We start from the raw sequence: 19,260 nt of genomic DNA on the forward strand, positions 1-19,260 counted from the left end.
GGAAGGTTCAACATGAAATGGAAATGTTACTTTTGAATGTACTCTGAACATTATGAAGCCAGTAGTAACATTTAACAAAATGTTATACTAATATAACTCAAATGTTTCACAAAACAAGTTGAACAAAATATAAATAACATCTTTGCGCTAATGTCCAATTAAGTCATTTGAAAGTTATTTCTGAATGTTCTCTAAACGTCCGTTTTTAAGATGTTTTATTTATTTATTTATTTATTTATTTATTTATTTATTTATTTTCCCTGATTATATGAATGATATGGGAACATTCCATTATATCATTTTGCAAACATTAATGGAATGTTGCTTTTGAATGTTCTCTGAACATTATGGAACAAGTACTTCCAACTAAAATGTTTCAGAAAAAAGTTCCAAAATAATGTTTTTAGAACATTATTAAAGACCAGATAACTTTGAACTAACATTTTACTAGCGTTACTGGAAGAGTGTTTTGTTCTGCTGGCTGGGTCATCATGTTTAATGCTAAACGTATTTATTTTGAACTGTAATGCAAACAAAGCGTGCATCAGTAATATGCTATATTCGCATATATGTATGCATATGATAGTGGTTTATCAAAACGATGGCAATCACAGTGTTTTTTGATCGTCTTTTTATTTGTTATATAAGTGTATTCACTGAATGCATCGTTTAATATTGCTGTTCGTCAGAAAACGAGACGGTGGACTCTTCTGAGGTGGAGTTTGCGTGTGGAGTGAGGAAGTGTCCTGAGAAATACACCTGCAGTGGCAGCTGGATTGGGCCCAATGATGGCATCACTCAGTTTGACAACATCCTGTTCGCAGTGCTGACAGTATTTCAGTGCATCACTATGGAGGGATGGACTGCTGTCCTGTACAATGTGAGCTCCTACAGCAGTAGCGTTTCAAAAAAGTCAGTTTTATAGTTGACTGACTGGATTTATATTTACTCACTGATACTCATCATTTGTCTTATGTCAACCTATTAACCTTTTCTGACCTTACATATGAAGTTATTCAACTTAAAGTGATTTCTATATGAATAGGACTTTAGGATGTCTTGAACCGAATACATTTGCTTAATGTGACTAGACTGCTTCATTGACTTATTAATAAATTATTTTACTCCCTTAAAGGGACAGTTCACCCAAAAATGTAAATTCTGTCATGATTTACTCACCTCCGAACCTGTATGAGTTTCTTTATTCTGTTGAACTCAAAAGAAGATATTTTGTAGTATGTGGGTAACCAAACAGTTTCTAATCCCCATTGACTTCCATAGTGTTTTTTTTTTTTTTTCATACTATGAAAATCAAAGGCTACCGTCAACAGTTTGGTTGCCCACATTCTTCAAAATATCTTCTTTTGAGTTCAACAGAAGAAAGGAATTCATACAGCTTTGGAACAACTTGAGGGTGAATAAATGATGGCTCTATAATTAACAAACTATAATTACTATAATTAAAAAAAAAAAAAACACAAACTATCCTACACTATACACTGTAATGAACAAACATAAACTATACTATTCAGAAACTGTGTTTAGCACAGCACCAAACCATAATTACCTTTAAATTATCATTTTCCACAAAAGCTTTACTTTATGCATTGATTACTGTTGTTTCTCCACAGACTAATGATGCTTTGGGGCCGACGTGGAATTGGATATATTTCATTCCTCTCATCATTATCGGCTCATTTTTTGTGCTCAACCTTGTTTTGGGTGTTCTTTCTGGGTAAGAATTTCACAAATATTTAACAAAAATTGTCTGTCATTATTCACACTCATGCTGTTTCAAACCAGATTTCTGGCTTGAAAACAAAAGGAGAAATATTAATCATTTTAAAAATGCATTTTTTATAAATAATAAATGAGGACTGGAGTTTTTTAGCATCAATGGATGTAATGTTGAAATTGAAATTTGTTGTTTTTTTAGTATAGGTCACATATGTTATGGTATAGTATTGTATTGTAATATTGTTGTGATTTAATTTAATTGATCTGTTTGGTCTGTTAAGTGGAGTTGAATTCGATTTCTTGTACTGGATCAACTGATTCTTTGTTCATTAATCAGCAACACTATTAATTTCATAAGCAATCAAAAATGCATTAAGGAGAGTTATAATAGGATTCTTGAATAAAGACAAAAGCCTGTCTTATAGCTTCTGAATCTTCTTATAAAGTGCACAAGTCGTATAAATTATTTTTATTATCAGGATTTCTGTGGGTCTTATAAAGTCTTATTTGGCCCTTCCTCAAATTAGGCCTTTAAAAGGTCTTAAATCGGAGCAGAAATTCAGGGCATGAAATGTTGCAAACACTGCAAAAATGAATATCTTCCTTACTATGTTTGTCTTGTTTTCCAAAACTTAATATCTAAACATCCATTAAAAATTCTCTCAGTGGGGCAAAACAACTTTTTCCACTTTGAATTAAAGGGTTACTCCATCCCAAAATGAAAATTTTGTCATTAATCACTTATCCCCATGTCGTTCCAAACCTGTAAAAGCTCCGTTCGTCTTCGGAACACAATTTAAGATATTTTGGATGAAAACCAGGAGGCTTGGGACTGTCCCATAGACTGCCAAATAAATAACAGTGTCAAGGTCCAGAAAAGTATGAAAGACATCGTCAGAATACTCCATCTGCCATCAGAGATTCAACCGTAATGTTATGAAGCGACGAGAATACTTTTTGTACACGAAGAAAACAAAAATAACGACTTTATTCAACAATTCCCCTCCTCTGTGTCTCTCCAAATCAGTGCAGTGCCATTTTGGCAATTCTGAGCAGTACACAGACGGCGATGCTCTTCTGTGTCAGCCGTGCCACAAGGATATATTATTTACGTGTATTTATGTGCGGCTGACAAAGAAGAGTGTACACAATCTGCGTACTGCTCAGATTAGTCAAAATGGTGCTACGCTGACAAAATTTTCATTTTGGGATGCAATATCACTTTAAGTTGATTTTTCTAAGCCTATTGGCAGACATTTGTTCATAAACTTATTGCATTTTGTCATGTTGCCTCTCAATATATCTTGATTTAAGAAACTTTTGCACTGGAAAACAAAACAAATAACTAAGGAAGAGCATTGCAGTAAAAGTAATTTCCATAATCTAGTTATTATTATTATTATTATTATTATTATTTACTTCCTTTTTGTGAAATTAATTAAAAAGCAAAGTAGATCTTTTGAATGCAGGCTTAACTATAAATAAACCTAAAAATATATATTTTTTTCTTCTTCTTCTTCTTTAATTGGTCTTTAAAAGTCTTAAATGTACCTTTATAAAACCAGCAGAAACCCTGATTATACTTTTAAGATATCTGTATGGTGCTTTTGCACCTTTGTGTAAATCGTAACACTCCAGTCCCCATTCATTGCAATTGCAAAGGAAATATTAATGAAACTAATATTTCATTTTATGTTAATCCAGTAATTTCAAGGTTTGAGATGTAAAAACGAATGCTTGTTTTGAGTTGTTCTGAATGAGCGTGCAGTCGTGGGTGGGCTGAAAGGACGATTGCTTCACTAGGGATGGATTACTGTAGCTGCTCTTGCCTCCACAGCGTTTCTCGGATGATCACTCCTTTACAGGTTATCAAAGGTCAAAACCTAAAAAGCACTTGGTGTGTGTATGTGTCATTTCCTAAATCCTTCTCTAGGGAATTTGCTAAAGAGAGAGAGAGGGTGGAGAACAGACGTGCCTTCATGAAGCTCAGACGCCAGCAACAGGTGGAGCGAGAACTCAACGGCTACCGGGCCTGGATCGACAGAGCAGGTACTGACATTCATTTTCATCAAAACCATTACTGGGTGTGCTATCCATGTGCAGAGGAGTTTTTTTTTTATGATGCTGTCATGTTGTTTTTTTGATTTTTTGTTTTTTTTTTGTAATTTTTTTGTTTTTTGGATGTGTATTTTTTTTTTTTTGTTAAGCATAAAGAAAATGTTTATAGTTGTATCTTGGAGTTTGTGATGAAGTCAGGATGGAGAATGTTCTTGTATGCATTCTAGTGTTTGCATTGGTTTATTAGTCTTTTGTCGTTCATGTGGATCAGTCTTGTTGTTTTTAGCATGCAGTATGTGTGTTTAGCACTCGTGTTTTTTGTCAGATGTTGTGTATTAAAGGTTAGAGGTGAGAAACAAGCCTGCAGTTCCTGGTATTGACTGATTCCTTTAAAGGACTTGTTCACTCAAACGTGAAAGTTTGCTGAAAGTTTAACACCCTGGAGCCTTCGAAGATATAGATGAGTTTGTTTCTTCATCAGGTTTGTAGAAACGTAGCATTGCATCAGTGTCTCAGCAATGGATGCTCTGCAGTGAATGGGTGCCGTCAGAATGAGAGTCCAAACAGCTGATAAAAACATCACAATAATCCACAAGTAATCCACAGCACTCCAGTCCATCAGTTAACATCTGGAGAAGACAAAAGATGAAACACATCCAGCATTAAGATGTTTTTAACTTCAAATTGTTACTTCCATAATCCGGCGAAAAAAGTGTTCTGGTCTGACTCAGAGAGAAATCTGCACCAATCAAGCACTGTTTGAACAGCTCTAAACAAATATGTGTCTGGATGTTGATGTGAGAGACAACAGGAGATGCACTTTTTCACTGGAGGGAGTGTTATGAATTATGGACTAGTATTTTAGCTGGAAGTGACGGTTTAAAGTTTCAGCTTTTGTCTTCTCCAGATGTTAACTGATGGACTGGAGTGCTGTGGATTACTTGTGGATTATTGTAATGTTTTTATCAGCTGTTTGGACTCTCATTCTGACGGCACCCATTCAATGAAGAGCATCCATTGCTGAGACACTGATGCAATGCTACATTTCTCCAAATCTGATGAAGAAACAAACTCATCTTGATCTTGGATGATCTGAGGATGAGTATATGTTCAGCTAACTGTAATTTTTGGGTGAATAATTCCTTTAAATAATTTTGTTAATTGAAAAACACAGAAGGTTTTCACTAGCCAGTAATGACCGGATGACGAGTTTTCAGAAAAGTGTGGATGAGGTGTTAGAGAGGAGTTGTGGGAGACGCGGGGGACATGTAGTTGTATGCCAAGTGGTAAAAGTGCTCTTGAGAGCAGAGGGAAGAAGACATCAAGTGATTTCAGGCTGTTGATGCACTAATATCTGCTGACGAACACCTTACACGTAACAGTGGCTGGTAGAAAGACATAATGAGTCGTGATGCTTAATTGGCTAATTTATTACTAGCACAGCCACATGCTCAGACTTACTCTGCTGCTATGCTAAAATATTACAAGTAAACTACTGTGGTATTGTGTGCTTGTTTTAAAATGCAATGTTATTTGTATTCTTTAGATTTTTGAAATCATCTTTTGGCTCAGTAATTTCAGCCAGGCTAGCGAAGTTTCACTGTCTTTACCCAGGTTCAGTGACAGACCGTGCTCTGATTGTGTACTACACCTACACTACTCTTTTCACATTTCACCCTGCCACCCACCACCTGAACACTACATTCAGGTGAACATGAGTGTGTGAAGCTGCTCATTCTCCCACGCAGTGAAGGGTCAACGGAAAGGTGACACTGACTCACTGACTGGAGTGTTTGTATATGTGCCTGTCTGTGCTCAGAATAGTTGATGCTTCTGCAGTACAGCAGATCACTTTTAAGAGCCCTACAAATTGTCTTTTTTTTTTTTCTTTTTTTTTTTCACAAACCAAACTGAATAAACCAATAACTGATTTGATTAACGTTGAGTTAATTATATTACTTCATTGCTAATATATTACATACATTCTCTCTCTCTCTCTCTCTCTCTCTCTCTCTCTCTCAGAGGAAGTAATGCTTGCAGAAGAAAACAAGAATTCTGGGAGATCAGCGTTAGATGGTATGAATTTCATTTTAATAGCACATCAATAAATGTGTTATCTCATTTATGGAGAGTTTTTAAACTTTGTTTTCATCTAGGTACGGTTTCTATCGGTAATTTCAATAATTTATGCCTTACAAAAATGCAAGACTTTTATTTAAAACTAAAAATTTTAAAATCATTTCTAAGGAATGCTGTTGTTGATCATAATGATATATAAAATTAAATATTTATAACCTGAGGAAGATTTTTATGACTTCCAGAGCCTCGATAAACATATATTACCTATTTTCAGAAAATGATCATTTCAAAGGTTATAACTTAGTTTTTGCAATTGGGAGACTACACACATAACACATTTAGGTAATACAAATGTTGTGGCAGCATTGTTTTGAAACTTTTCTAAAATGCTTTGTTTGTAATGTTTTGTTTTTTTGTTTTTGTTATTATTTTATTTTTAGGTTACATTTCTCAAAACATTCTATTAACATTATTTATCCCAATTTTTTTGCACTATTTGAACGTTTACTTTAATTTTCTATGAACTTGAAAAAAAAAAATTCTCATCATGATTACAACATTATTTCAAGGTTACATAAAATAAATACCTTTCTTAGAACGTTCATCAAGTACAAATAACATCATAAGGATGTTCAGTGTTGATCTCAGAACGTTCTCTGAACATTATCAGAACGTTAATAACGTTATAAGATCATTCCATAAACATTACTTTAAGAATGTTTTGTCCTAACATTTACACAACTTTTTGAGAATGTTTCCTATTAGCTGGGAAATATCGACTGCAACAAATACTTCCAGACAGTAACAGCATATTTGCATATTCTTATAATTAATATACTATTATGATAAGAAACATAAGGCCAACAAGTGGCGCCATTTAACCCTTTTCATTTTAGTTTTGAAACGGGCCACAAGCAAGAAAAATGCAAGGCGTCGAGGACCAGGAGAGGAGAAATATTCTGAAATCTCTACAGTTGGTGAGTAAAGTATAAATGCCATCTCTTTGTTTTTATCCGCATTAAGACATGACTTGTTTTGCTTTGTGTACTCATGTTTGCGGTATCATTCATCTGAGCAGAATGTCTGTCTGAAAGGAAGGAAAAAACACTGTCAACACACATACCATAAATTCATCTCCTTTTTCAGGCTTTTGAAATACCACCGCTGACTTTTTAACAGGAAACAAAGATTCTAATCCAAATGACATTCTGTGAGAATATGAATATCTTTTTCTTTGGGTGTCAGGTGGCCCCCGACCGAGGGTTGGTATACGGACGGCGAGACGAGGGCCCGCTGCTTACTTGCGGCGCAAGGAGCGCATGATGCGGATATCTATTCGGCGAATGGTTAAAACCGACAGCTTCTATTGGATAGTCCTGAGTCTGGTGGCGCTCAACACCATCTGTGTTTCCATCGTTCATCACAACCAACCAGAATGGCTTACTATTATTCAGTGTGAGTATCTCATTCCCCCCAATACTACTACTCATAGTAAAAATCATTGTAATAATGCATGAATGCTATGAATTTATTGGCATTAAATATGACGTCTGTGTAAGCAGTTTTGCAAATTTTATCATTCGTATTAAAAGCTTCAAAATCTTTCAGGTGTAGATAAGGTTTTGGGGTATTGTTGATCAAATATCTTACGTTGCAATTGTTTTTAGATTTGCATCAGTTTAGTGTAGGAAGACATTAATAATAATAATGCATTCAAATCATGTATAAACATCTGGTTAAAAGCATGCATGGACACTGCGGCCACTCCTGAGGTATACAAACATGCTAATCTGTGTCGTTAACCTATTCACAACAGGAACAAGATGGGTTAAGACGTGCTTTTTGGGAGCGTTAAGTAATGGTGCAAATACCAGTGAACTGACTGCCACAAACCTTCATTTAAATAAACTCCTCCCATAAATTTTGCATCTGAAAGGGAAACTCCTACAAATGCATCTGCAATAAGGTCAGACGCAAAAATAGCTGTTAATGTGTCACTTAGGGTTGCATTTTACCAGATACATTATACCAGCATCATTCAGCTTACTAATCACATTCATTGTTTGAAATTAGGTTTTGTGGAGCATTCAGAAAAATTATCAGTAGACGGCCTCTGGGTTTTTCTAATGCAAGTCAAACAGCCCATGGCATATGCAACTAGAGCACCATCTGTTACCCGGAGAGAAAGAATAAGGGCTGTTTAGTGATAGTGCTTGCCTTTAGGACAGGGGTGTCCAGTCTTGCTCCTGGAGGACCAACGTCCTGCAGATTTAGCTCCAAACAGCCCCAACACACTTGCCTAGATGTTTCTAGTCTGACTAGTCCTTAGTTGGGGTTTAATTAGGTGTTTAATTTCGACCAAGTAGGACCCCCGGAATGAGATTTTGGAGCGATTTTAATAGCCAACTTCCCCCAGAACACTGTGATCGGGCTAGATTTGAGTAGCAATTGGGCTAGTTTGTTACGCAGACCTGCCAACCCTGTTGCATAGTAAAAAAGAAAAGAAAAAAAAAGATCAAATTGCTGGTCACTGTGGTGTACTGCACTTAAAGCCACAATTTAATGTTGTATTCTGTTCATTAATTCCATTTTTTTTTATCATCACAGCAGCTGTCCAGCCCAATCTCAGGGCAATTCGTACATATTTTACGAGGTGGCTAATTCATACGACCTCACTCATACAAATTCATCTGATTTGTGCTAAATCGTATATGTATTTTACGAGTTGCACAATTCGTATGAATTTGTACGAATTACCTACACCTAACCCCGCCTCTAAACCTACCCGTCACTGCGGTCTAGACAAATCATTCAAAATTGTACAAGTGAGATTGTACAAATTCGTACAAATTAGCCAACTCATAAAATATGTACGAATTGGTCGTGAGATAACGTTGAGCTGTCTGAAATCAATACATTTCAAGTCTATTTTTTTAAAACTTACAAGCCACGGGAAGACCATATTTTTATTGTCCTTGACCAACATACAATATCATATAATACTTTTAAATTATTCATGTCATTCATTTGTTAAAATGCATTATATCAGCATAAGGCACATGGCAGTCATAATAGTTGTTCCAATTAAAGTCTAATTTTTAGCTAAAGCTTGCAGGCTTGTGTTCAAGTGGCTTTGGCTTCTTCAGCACAGTTTGCAGCTCTGAAAAGCATGTTTTATTAGGAGGAGACAAGCTGGAACTAACAGAAGCACTTCAGGGCAACATTATGTTTTCCAGAGAAACTGCTGCTAATAAAATGACTACAAAAATAGGCCTGTCAGACAGAAAGATGTGTAAAGAAATAGGCCTGTCAGACAGACAGTTCTGTGTATTGATGACGGACATTTACTTAATGGTCCCTAAAGGTCTAAGACTTGCTGAAATAACTCCATATGGCACAACAGGACATCCAGTAGCTCAAGGCAGGTTGTGTCAAGCTATCTTAAGCTGTCTCAGTGTTCCTGCATTTTCATTTCGAAAGACAAGCTGAGTCTTTACTTATTTTTTGTCAATTGCAACAAACAGGGATGTACTTTAGGCCAAACACTTTATTCTAAAAGGCTTGAATATTGACTCTATTTGTATAACAAATTTTATTATGTATCTAGCAACCCATCAAACCATCATTGTGAACGAGGCTTATAGAGCTTCATTGATTTTAATGGGAGCAATTTAGTTTTAGGGCTCACTTCCAGAGTAGATATGGTGTTAATACTTCAAAACCCCAGGAAACAGTAAGTGTCTGCCACTTCACACAAATTCTTTGACACTTAAACCATTTTTACGGTTTTCAGACTACACAGAGTTCGTGTTTCTGGGTCTTTTTCTTGCTGAGATGTTTCTGAAAATGTATGGCCTTGGTTTCCGTCTCTACTTCCATTCATCCTTTAACTGCTTTGATTGTGGGGTGAGTGAATCTTTTAGTGTTCATGTTAAATGTTAGTATGGATGTTTAAGTTAGGTCCTTAGTGGACAGAAATGTCTGTCAAAAAACTGTCATGACAATATTATATATCATTTTTTTTCCCCACGCTTTCACTGATTTTTATGATCAGCCCTGATCATAAGTACCAAAAATTCATTCATTTTCAGGATGTTAACCCTTTAAATGCCACTGTTTACAAAATACCACTGTTTTTATTTATTTTATTTTATTTTATTTTATTTTAATTTTTTTATATATATATATATATATATTTTATTTTTACACTTTTGGATCAGTCAGTGTCAATGATAACAATATTAATTTTGATGCTTTTTTTTTATTAAGCATTATGATGATGATGATGATGATGATGATTATAGTAAAATAGTAAATAAAAAAAAAATAAAAAAATAAATAATAATAATAATAAAAAAAACTGAAGCCTTGCCAAACAGAATGAAACCCTATTAAAAAAAATAATAATAATAAATATATTTTTTTTTTTTTTTAAATCATGATTTTATTCTAAAATGGCACTGTGGTTAAATATTGCAGTTTTAATGGGTCTCAAAGGAAACATTTTGTCCTTAATGTCTTAAGTATTATTTATTTATTCACTTATTTACTTACTTACTTATTTGTTTGTACCTAGAGTAAAAATAGCTTTAAAGAAATGAGGGGGAAATATTAAACTTCCAATAAAAAATACACATTTTTGGCCAAAATTATGTTGACATAAACAGGCAAAATGGTATATATATATATATATATATATATATATATATATATATATATATATATATATATATATATATGTATATATATATATATATATACACACACACACAAATAATTAAGACTGTCCCTATGTCCCTAACGACACAAGAGGGTTAAACCATACAGTATGTCTGATGAATTCTGGCACCGATGAAAGCATAATGTGATGTGTTTTGTGCAGGTGATTGTTGGCAGTATTTTTGAAGTGGTTTGGGGATTCTTCAGGCCTGGAGAGTCTTTTGGCATCAGTGTCCTCAGAGCTTTACGTCTGCTACGAATCTTTAAAATAACGAAGTAAGTTTATATCATTTATCCAAGTAATATCCTCTGCATTCTTTCAAGGAATTTTTTGGGTGATAGCCGCCAGCAAATGCAAATGTTGTTGTTGACATGAAACTGCATAAAAGCATGAGCGGGCATATAAAACAGATTTGTCTGCAACATTCTCTTTCGACTACAACACCAAAATAAAAGTATAATTGGTACTGTAAGAAACTTATGTTAAAATCCAGTCACAAGTTATTGCTGCTTTTGTATGAACTGTCCAAAGGCATTTTTTTAACTTGAATAGCGAATGCTTAAAGAAAAGCAATGTGTTAAAGCAACATAAATGTACAATTCAAAAACAATTGTTCAATTTATTAGTTATTGTTACATTTAACAACATTTTCAAATATGTATTTCATAAACAACTTTAAATACGTCTGCTCATTTTTCAGTTTGAAAAAAAAAAGATTTTTTTATTTTATTTAATTCATCAACTGAGATTGTTTGAAAAAAAAATACATTCATAATTGTTTTATTTTACTGAATTTGTTTTATTTTTAAATAAGACTGCATACTCAGATACAAATGTCATGAAATGTATCTTTAAAATGTTGAATATAGGACAAATGGATTTTAATGCAGTTTTATTACCTTAAATATGGGACAGTTCCATGTTAGACAGAGTGGTTGGTGCCAGGCACATTCATTTTCACATGTTATTGTGTTCAAACAAACTGGCTCTTGTGAGAATATTGTGAAGCACTTTAAGTTGAACAAATTGGCAAGTAATGGCAATGTAAAGAAAGGTGTGATGTTTTGTCTGTTTGATCAGGTACTGGACCTCCTTACGGAACCTGGTGGTTTCCCTCATGAGCTCCATGAAGTCAATCATCAGCCTGCTCTTCCTTCTCTTCCTGTTTATCGTAGTCTTCGCTTTACTTGGCATGCAGTTGTTTGGTGGAAGGTGAGAACGTGAATCTGGTATGATAGCGCTGATCTCGCTCGGTCTTTCTCACAGACAAACATAAAGATATACTGTACTCAAATGTGAAAATAAAATGCTACATCAGTTCATTAAAATATACAGTTCAAAAGACTTTGAAGAAAAAATAAAATAAATGAAGTCTCAATACCAACGTACCTACTGTAACGCCTCACAATCACTCACACACACACACACGCACACACACACACACACACACACACACACACACACACACACAGGTTACTACATGACTGTGTGTGTGTGTGTGTGTGTGTGTGTGTGTGTGTGTGTGTGTGTGTTTGTGTGTGTTTGTGTGTGGATTGCATAACTTGACTTGATCTTATTTAATGCATGGTGGAGAACACTTTCCACACACTTGTTTCTGTGTAACTGTGTGACATTAATTTTGTGTAGTATACTGTAATGCAGGGGTTCTCTAATATTTTGGGGCCAGGAAAGAAAATTTTCCAGGGACCCCTTCATATTTATAGATGGCAATGGAACTTCCATTTGCATTTTTTCTGGAAGGATTTTTTTTTTTTTAAATGGTTAAATGAAGCCATATAACATTAACAGTTTAATCTTTTAAATGCAATCAAAATAAATTAAAATGTGAGAATAATTGATTATTCCTTAAAAATTTTTTTTTTTTTAAATGGTTAAATGAAGCCATATAACATATTTCCGTCACAATTTCTTCAAATTAAACCTTAAAAAATAAGTTTTTATAATTGCTATAATGTGTATTTAATATTTTGTTTTTTTATTTATTATTATTATTTTTTTTTTGGTTAAATGTTCTCAGACACCAGTCCATATTGTACACTCTAAAAGATGCTGGGTTGTTTCAACCCAACTGTGGGTCAAATATGGACTAACCCAACCACTGGGTTAAAAGTTACATACATCTTTAACCCAAAAATTGGGTTAGTCCATGTTTGACCCAAAGTTGGGTTGAAACAATCCAGCATCTTTTCAGAGTGTAATTTGATTAAGTATACAGTCCTACTTTTGAATTATTCATCCAGGCTTTGCCAAATTCTGATATTTTTCAAAGACTGGATTCCACAATTCTGTCCCCATTTTCTGAATTCACATAAATCATTGGGCACTAAAATTATTCCACAGACCCCCGGCTATGGGTCGCAGACCACACTTTGAGAACCCCTGCTGTAATGGACATATAGCCTTTTTACATTTACAGGAAAGCAAAAATAGTGTAAACCCAGATTTCTTTCACAAAATACATTCCCAAAATACCACACTGCATGCACTGCAGAAATATGAGACATTATATTTTATGACAATGCAAGCAGCATGCTTCTGTCAATGAAGAAATGCACACTTTCGTTTCCCACCCACATCATCTCAGTTATGTGCACATTCTCTCCACTCACACACTTTTTGATCAGTGCACCATTGGACCTTCCAGAAACAGCAAAGACACTAATGCCGCATGACATATTATGAGAGATTTATATAAGGTACATTCTGACTAGTAAAAATGCATAGCTCTAACATACACAAAAGTTAAATGCCATTATCTCACCAGAGCGATGTGTTTGTGCTTCAAGCAATAACAAATGGTTACTTATGCAATCTAGAACAATATGGATGCGCACAAGGATAAAAATAACAAACACAAATGTAGTTTTAACTAAAGCTGTTGAAAGAGTTCTTTCTCTTGCACAGGTTCATCTTTGAAGATTATACTCCTACTAATTTTGACACGTTTCCAGCAGCCGTCATGACCGTCTTTCAGGTAAGACTCCACAGATCACTATGGATTTAAACATAGTAAATGCTTTTGAATCATAAAGCTTATATTCACCTCATATTCAACTTAATTATATTATTTAGTATGATTACGACAGTTTGTTACATTTACATTGCAAGCCTTAACTTTTATATTATTTAAACTGCTTTTATAAAATAATTAATTCACTATAGATTCTTACTGGAGAGGACTGGAATGAGGTGATGTACAATGGGATTCGCTCACAAGGAGGGGTGCAGTATGGCATGTGGTCCTCAATCTACTTTATTGTTTTAACCTTGTTTGGGAACTGTATCCTTTTTAGCAATGATAATAATAAAAAACAATAGACAAAAGATGATGGAAAGCACTGTAATATACTGGATTTAATTTTGTTGTTGCACATGAAAACAGTGTTGCAAGCAAGTAAAGTTTGTAATGCTCATTCTATTCAGTTCTACCCAAATTCTTGACAATGTTGTGAACAGACACATTGCTCAATGTATTCTTGGCTATTGCTGTGGATAATCTAGCCAATGCACAGGAACTAACTAAGGTAAGACAAAGAAAGGTAACACATTACAGTTGTCTAATAAATATGTAAATGTAATAGTTTGCAATAGAAATAACACTGACCAGAAATAATCCCCCAAAATTAATAGCATATTAATTACTCTACTGTGTAATTCCTATGTATGTCTGCACTATCGTGTATGTTTGCACAGTGTCTGTATTTTCTTCTGCACTGGTAGCTCCTGTCTCAAAGACGAGACAAATTCCTTGAGCGTGTAAACACACATGGCAATAAAGCTCTTTCTGACTTCATTAGTATACCTTTAATTATGTATCCAGTGCTTTAACTTTTGTGTGCATTTTATATGAAATTACTATTAATGTACTGAATTTAAGTGCATAGTGTATTCATAGTGTAAGCTGTTAGGTAGGTATATTGAAGAGTATTTTTTGTGTTAGGAAGAAGAGGAGGAGCAGGAAGAGTTCTTCAATCAGCGTTATAAATGCAGAGAATTTGGCCTCTCGGAGTAAGTTTTTTTATTTTTTTTTTTTTTTTTTTTGTAATGTTTTTTTTTTTAAGGTTAGAGTTTGCTATCATGTATTAAGAAGCTGGTAAGAATTCTAATTAACTAGCGAGAATTTGGTGTTGATTGCTGTTGCAAATCTTCTTGTGATTGAGACATGCTTTTAAACAATTATGCCACTATGCTGCTATGTATTTTTCAGACCCATCAAACACATGAACAGAAGTGTCATATATGAATGTACCATTTGTCTGTCACGTTTTTGATCAGTCTTGGTTCTGGTCAAATTTGATAGGGAAGATCACAAAAACACTTAAATTGGTAAACTGAAACAACTGGATTTTTTTTTTTTTTTTTTTTTTGTCTTTAAATCTTGCTTATTGAGGGCGTAAGATTTTCATTATTTATTTTCTTTCTTTATTTTTTAATCTTTAGTTGCTAGGAAACTCAAGTGCCTACGCCACAGGGGAATAAATGTGTTTATTTTATAGAAGAAAATCAATATGATATTAGAGTGATTACAAGCTTTAGTTTAGTACAGCAGACAGTGGAGTTTAGATTAAATAGTACATGATACAAAATCACTGAGTCAGTAATGAGCAGAGGTCAACCCCCCTCAAAAAAATAAAAAAATAAATAAAATAAAACTTAATTCTTGTGCCCTCTGGATTCTTTCCTTTCTATGGTTTCGCATCTGACTATCTTTCCATCTGGCTTTTGGCAAGATAGTTTTATGGATAGTTTCTATTTAGGAGCTCAGTGCATCTATTTTATTAATTTTAGATCTAGGTCTAAAGCAATGGTGTAAACCCCTGCTCCTGGAGAGTCACCGTCCTGTAGTGTTTTACTCCAGTCCTGATTAAACACACGTAAACCAGCTTATTAAGGGCTTTGGGATTATTTGAAAATTACATGCAGGTATTTCAAAGTAGAGCTGAAGCTAAATTTTGCAAGATGGTGCCCCTGCCAGAGCAGGGTTTGATACCCCTGGTGCACGATATGTGATGTATTTTCTTGCCTATAATACATTGTAGCCAAGACTTGGAAAGTGTTGAGTATTTTACATCAGTCTGTGTTGATTATAGCAATAGTTTCTGTCCTCTTACTGGATCTTTAGTAGACATGCGTCATATATGTAGTTACATTGCAGGACTGCGACCCAAAATTTCTGACTGCCAGAATTTGGAGGCTAAAATTCACTGCAAAATCAATTAATGAGCGTGGCACACTAGGGAGTCTAAGACTGCTGATTTGTCTATCGTAAGCATTTATGTTTGCCAACATTTGGCAGCAAAATTGTATTGTGTACGCTTGGCTGAAAGGTAGCAGTGAGGTAAAACTTGAGTTTTGATGAAAACAAAGCTCCTAATGACAGATGGCATTACACCACTACTGCAGCCTTCATCTTAGTTTTCTCATTGGGGAGAGAGAGTGAGATATGGGCTATAAACTGTCAATACAATACAGTGCCAAAATATGTGGCATCAATTACAACCACAAATGGCAGGGATTGATTTGGGTGCTTTAGTGTTGGTGCAGTGGTTAAGCTGTTAGTATCAGCCCCTGTCCACGGGTTTCCACTTCTTTGGCCTCTTTTAGGTCAACTTAACTTTCTGATGACCATGCAATAAAGATTTGCAAAGGCTTAGAATCTCTGAAGTATCTTTACTGTTTTAGGTTGTGGCAGCTTGGACCATTGAGGCCTCTGTTTTTATTCTGTGAGAAGTACATTATGAGTGTTACCTAGGAAGAAGACTGGTAGTTAAAAAAAATAATGAGTAGTAACTTGGTATATGATTTTATTCAAAGTGACTTACACATTCTTATTGCAGTGCCAATTCTTCTGGAGTAACTGCAGTTCTTTGAGCAGCTGTAATGTACCTAAGAATTTTGAAGTCAGCAAACAGCTGAAATTGTTATTTAGTGCTGTTTATCCTGTTTCGCCACTCCTCCAGTGCAAGCAGTTCCCTATTGTCTCCACCTTAAGGGGCTTTCGCATAGGGTAATTATAGGAACTAGCCACGAGGGCAGTCCCCCCGAGAACTAAACTTTCCCCTAGGGCCATTTTTCTGGTTGCATTCGCATCACCAGTAGGAACTCTGAAGTGGTGGTTGGATTCGAGTGAAGTGTAGGAGATAACTAAACTTTCCCCTAGGCCCGTTGACTCGTGCATCCATCAAGTCCATCAATAGCTGTTTTCCGTGTTTGTGGAGTTATTTTTATAAATGGCTTTTTATAAATGTACACTTACAGCACTGGTAGTTCCCATTGTGCTGGGTTAGATCCTACTCTGAAGTAGGAGTTAATTTAGTCCCCATAAAAGGTGTTCCTCTAACTAAAATAGTTCTCTGTTCTTGCAGTGCAAGAATGCCAAATTAGTCTTCTTAGTGCTCAATTTGGGTCCAAAACTTTCCTGGATATACGTGACATGCACTGAAAAAAATGTTTTGTTCATCCAAAAAAAAAATGATTCATACCTATATTAGGGCAAGTTATTTATTTTTCATTGGCTCAAGTTAAAAAATATAGATGTGAATCATTACCCTTTTTTTTAAATTTTTTTTTTTTGATTTTTTTTTTATTATTATTATTATTATTATTATTATTTTTTTCAGTGTGATTAATGTCATCTTAGATTCTTTCTCTGAAATGTTAGATTTCAGTCAGTCTAGAAAACCTGTAAATCCATTGTAGAACTACTCTGTTAGATCAGTTTTGTCTTAGCGGATCAGTTTCATACAATCTTGGCAAGGGACAGACCCAGGGGAACAACTTTATTTAAGTTACCAGTTTAGTAGTTTAAGGATTGCACCTTGTGACCTCAAATGTTTCTGTTTCCTGTACAGATTATGTAACAAGTAGCAAACAAATCCAAGACAATATCAAAATAAGATCAAATAATGTCAGGAATTGTGTAAGAAAATGGCAGAACTTTTGCAAACCAATTCAAAAAATATCTAGAAAGACTTGGAAATTAGGACAATGTGTAGTGGCAGTGATAAATGGACGAGAATTCAAACTTTGTTTGGATGCAATCACAGCAAGGCCTTCATTTACTTTTGCCCAGTTGCATGGTTCTAATGAAGTTTGTTCTTCTCCACAATGCTGTTAAAACTAAAATGAACTTTTCAGTAATGTAGTCAACTATATGTGTTGCTCTGGGGCTCAGGACATTTGCCCATTCCATCCAAGTAGCTTCATTAGTTAAGAATTGACGGTGGAGACCACAATGGCATCACAGCTTGGGATTAAAAGTCTCTCTAATTGTTGCAGATGTGAAAATGACAAAACCATTGGACTCATTTATGGTCCAAATCTTCACTGTCCTGTGATGTGTGTGATGCTTTAAAACGCAGGCACACTGCCTAGTCTTGTCCAGAAACCTAAACTCTGTATGATAGTGGACCCCGAGGGCCAGATTTGACCAACCCTGCTGTGCTGTACTGTAATGAATTGGTCTCTGTAGCAAGTGGAACTGATCAATTGGAATTGGTTTCTGTACTTTAAGTGTTTAGTGTTTCAAGACAAGTCTAAAACACCAGTATGGCCAGGTGTCTTGTAATATTATATGTGCAGAAGTTTATGCTGTTGACAATCAATCAGAGGGTGTGTGTGTGTGTGTTTTGGGGTAGCCATAAACACAGAGTAGATTCCTCAGGGTTATAGAGGTGGCGGTAGACAGCTTTATACTGCTCAAGTCCACAACTTCTTATACTTGTAGGACAAGAATAGTCAGTCCTGCTCCTGGTAAACTATGTACCTTCTTGCAGACTTCAGTTCCAACTCTACTTCAGCACACCTGCCTATAATTTTCAAATAATTCTGAACACCTTGATTAGCTGGTTAAGATATGTTTTATTAGGATTGGTGCTAAACTCTGCAGGATGGTAGGTCACCAAGAGGTCTTTTACTACTGTTGTAGATTTGCTAATATTGGATATTAGTTAATAGAAGCTTGGCTTATTTAACATTGTAGTCAGATTAAGTACAACAATGCGTCTTTTGTCTTCAGAGAAAACATTTATTTTCTGGTCTCTGTAGAGTGACATCTGGACAAAAACATGAAATGGTTTGAGCAATGAAGAAACACATCCAGTTGGTTAGTTTCTCTCATTTTATTATAAAAGTTGCTTCCATAATGACAAATACAGCTTAAAGTTAGTTACCAATCTAGTATAGTAACTGTCCAGTCCCAAGTTTATTGGTATTATGAGTTGAAAAGTTCGGCATTGCAATAGGTAAGAGACAATGGTACGACAGAAAGAGCATGTGATAATGGACCAACAAATTAACAAGTAGCCCCTGCAATATCAAGAGATATCAAACTACACTATCAAAAACATTGGACAAAACTATCTCTATCTAAAACATCTATTACATTTCACACAAATGCGTGATGTGGCATTAATGGTACTGAAATGCCAAAGAACCCGATAACTGTTTAAACAAGGTTTCTCAATTCTGGCCCTTTGATATCCACTATCTACAGAGTTTCTTTCCAACCCTGATCCAACTCAACTGTCTGGAACTAAATACTTAAGACCTTGATTAGCTTGTTCAAGTGAGTTTGATTAGGATTTGAGCTAAACTCTGTAGGACAGTGAACCTTGAGATCGTTTTGGGAACACCTCTGTGTGACC

At 35.0% G+C, this 19,260-nt stretch overlaps 1 pseudogene; it reads left to right on the top strand.

The window, feature by feature from the left end:
* The window catches only part of LOC109062533, an 82,297-nt pseudogene that overhangs the window by 27,361 nt on the left and 35,676 nt on the right, over positions 1 to 19,260 (top strand).

The sequence above is a fragment of the Cyprinus carpio genome, chromosome A2, assembly GCF_018340385.1.
Source record: "Cyprinus carpio isolate SPL01 chromosome A2, ASM1834038v1, whole genome shotgun sequence".
NCBI lineage: Eukaryota > Metazoa > Chordata > Actinopteri > Cypriniformes > Cyprinidae > Cyprinus > Cyprinus carpio.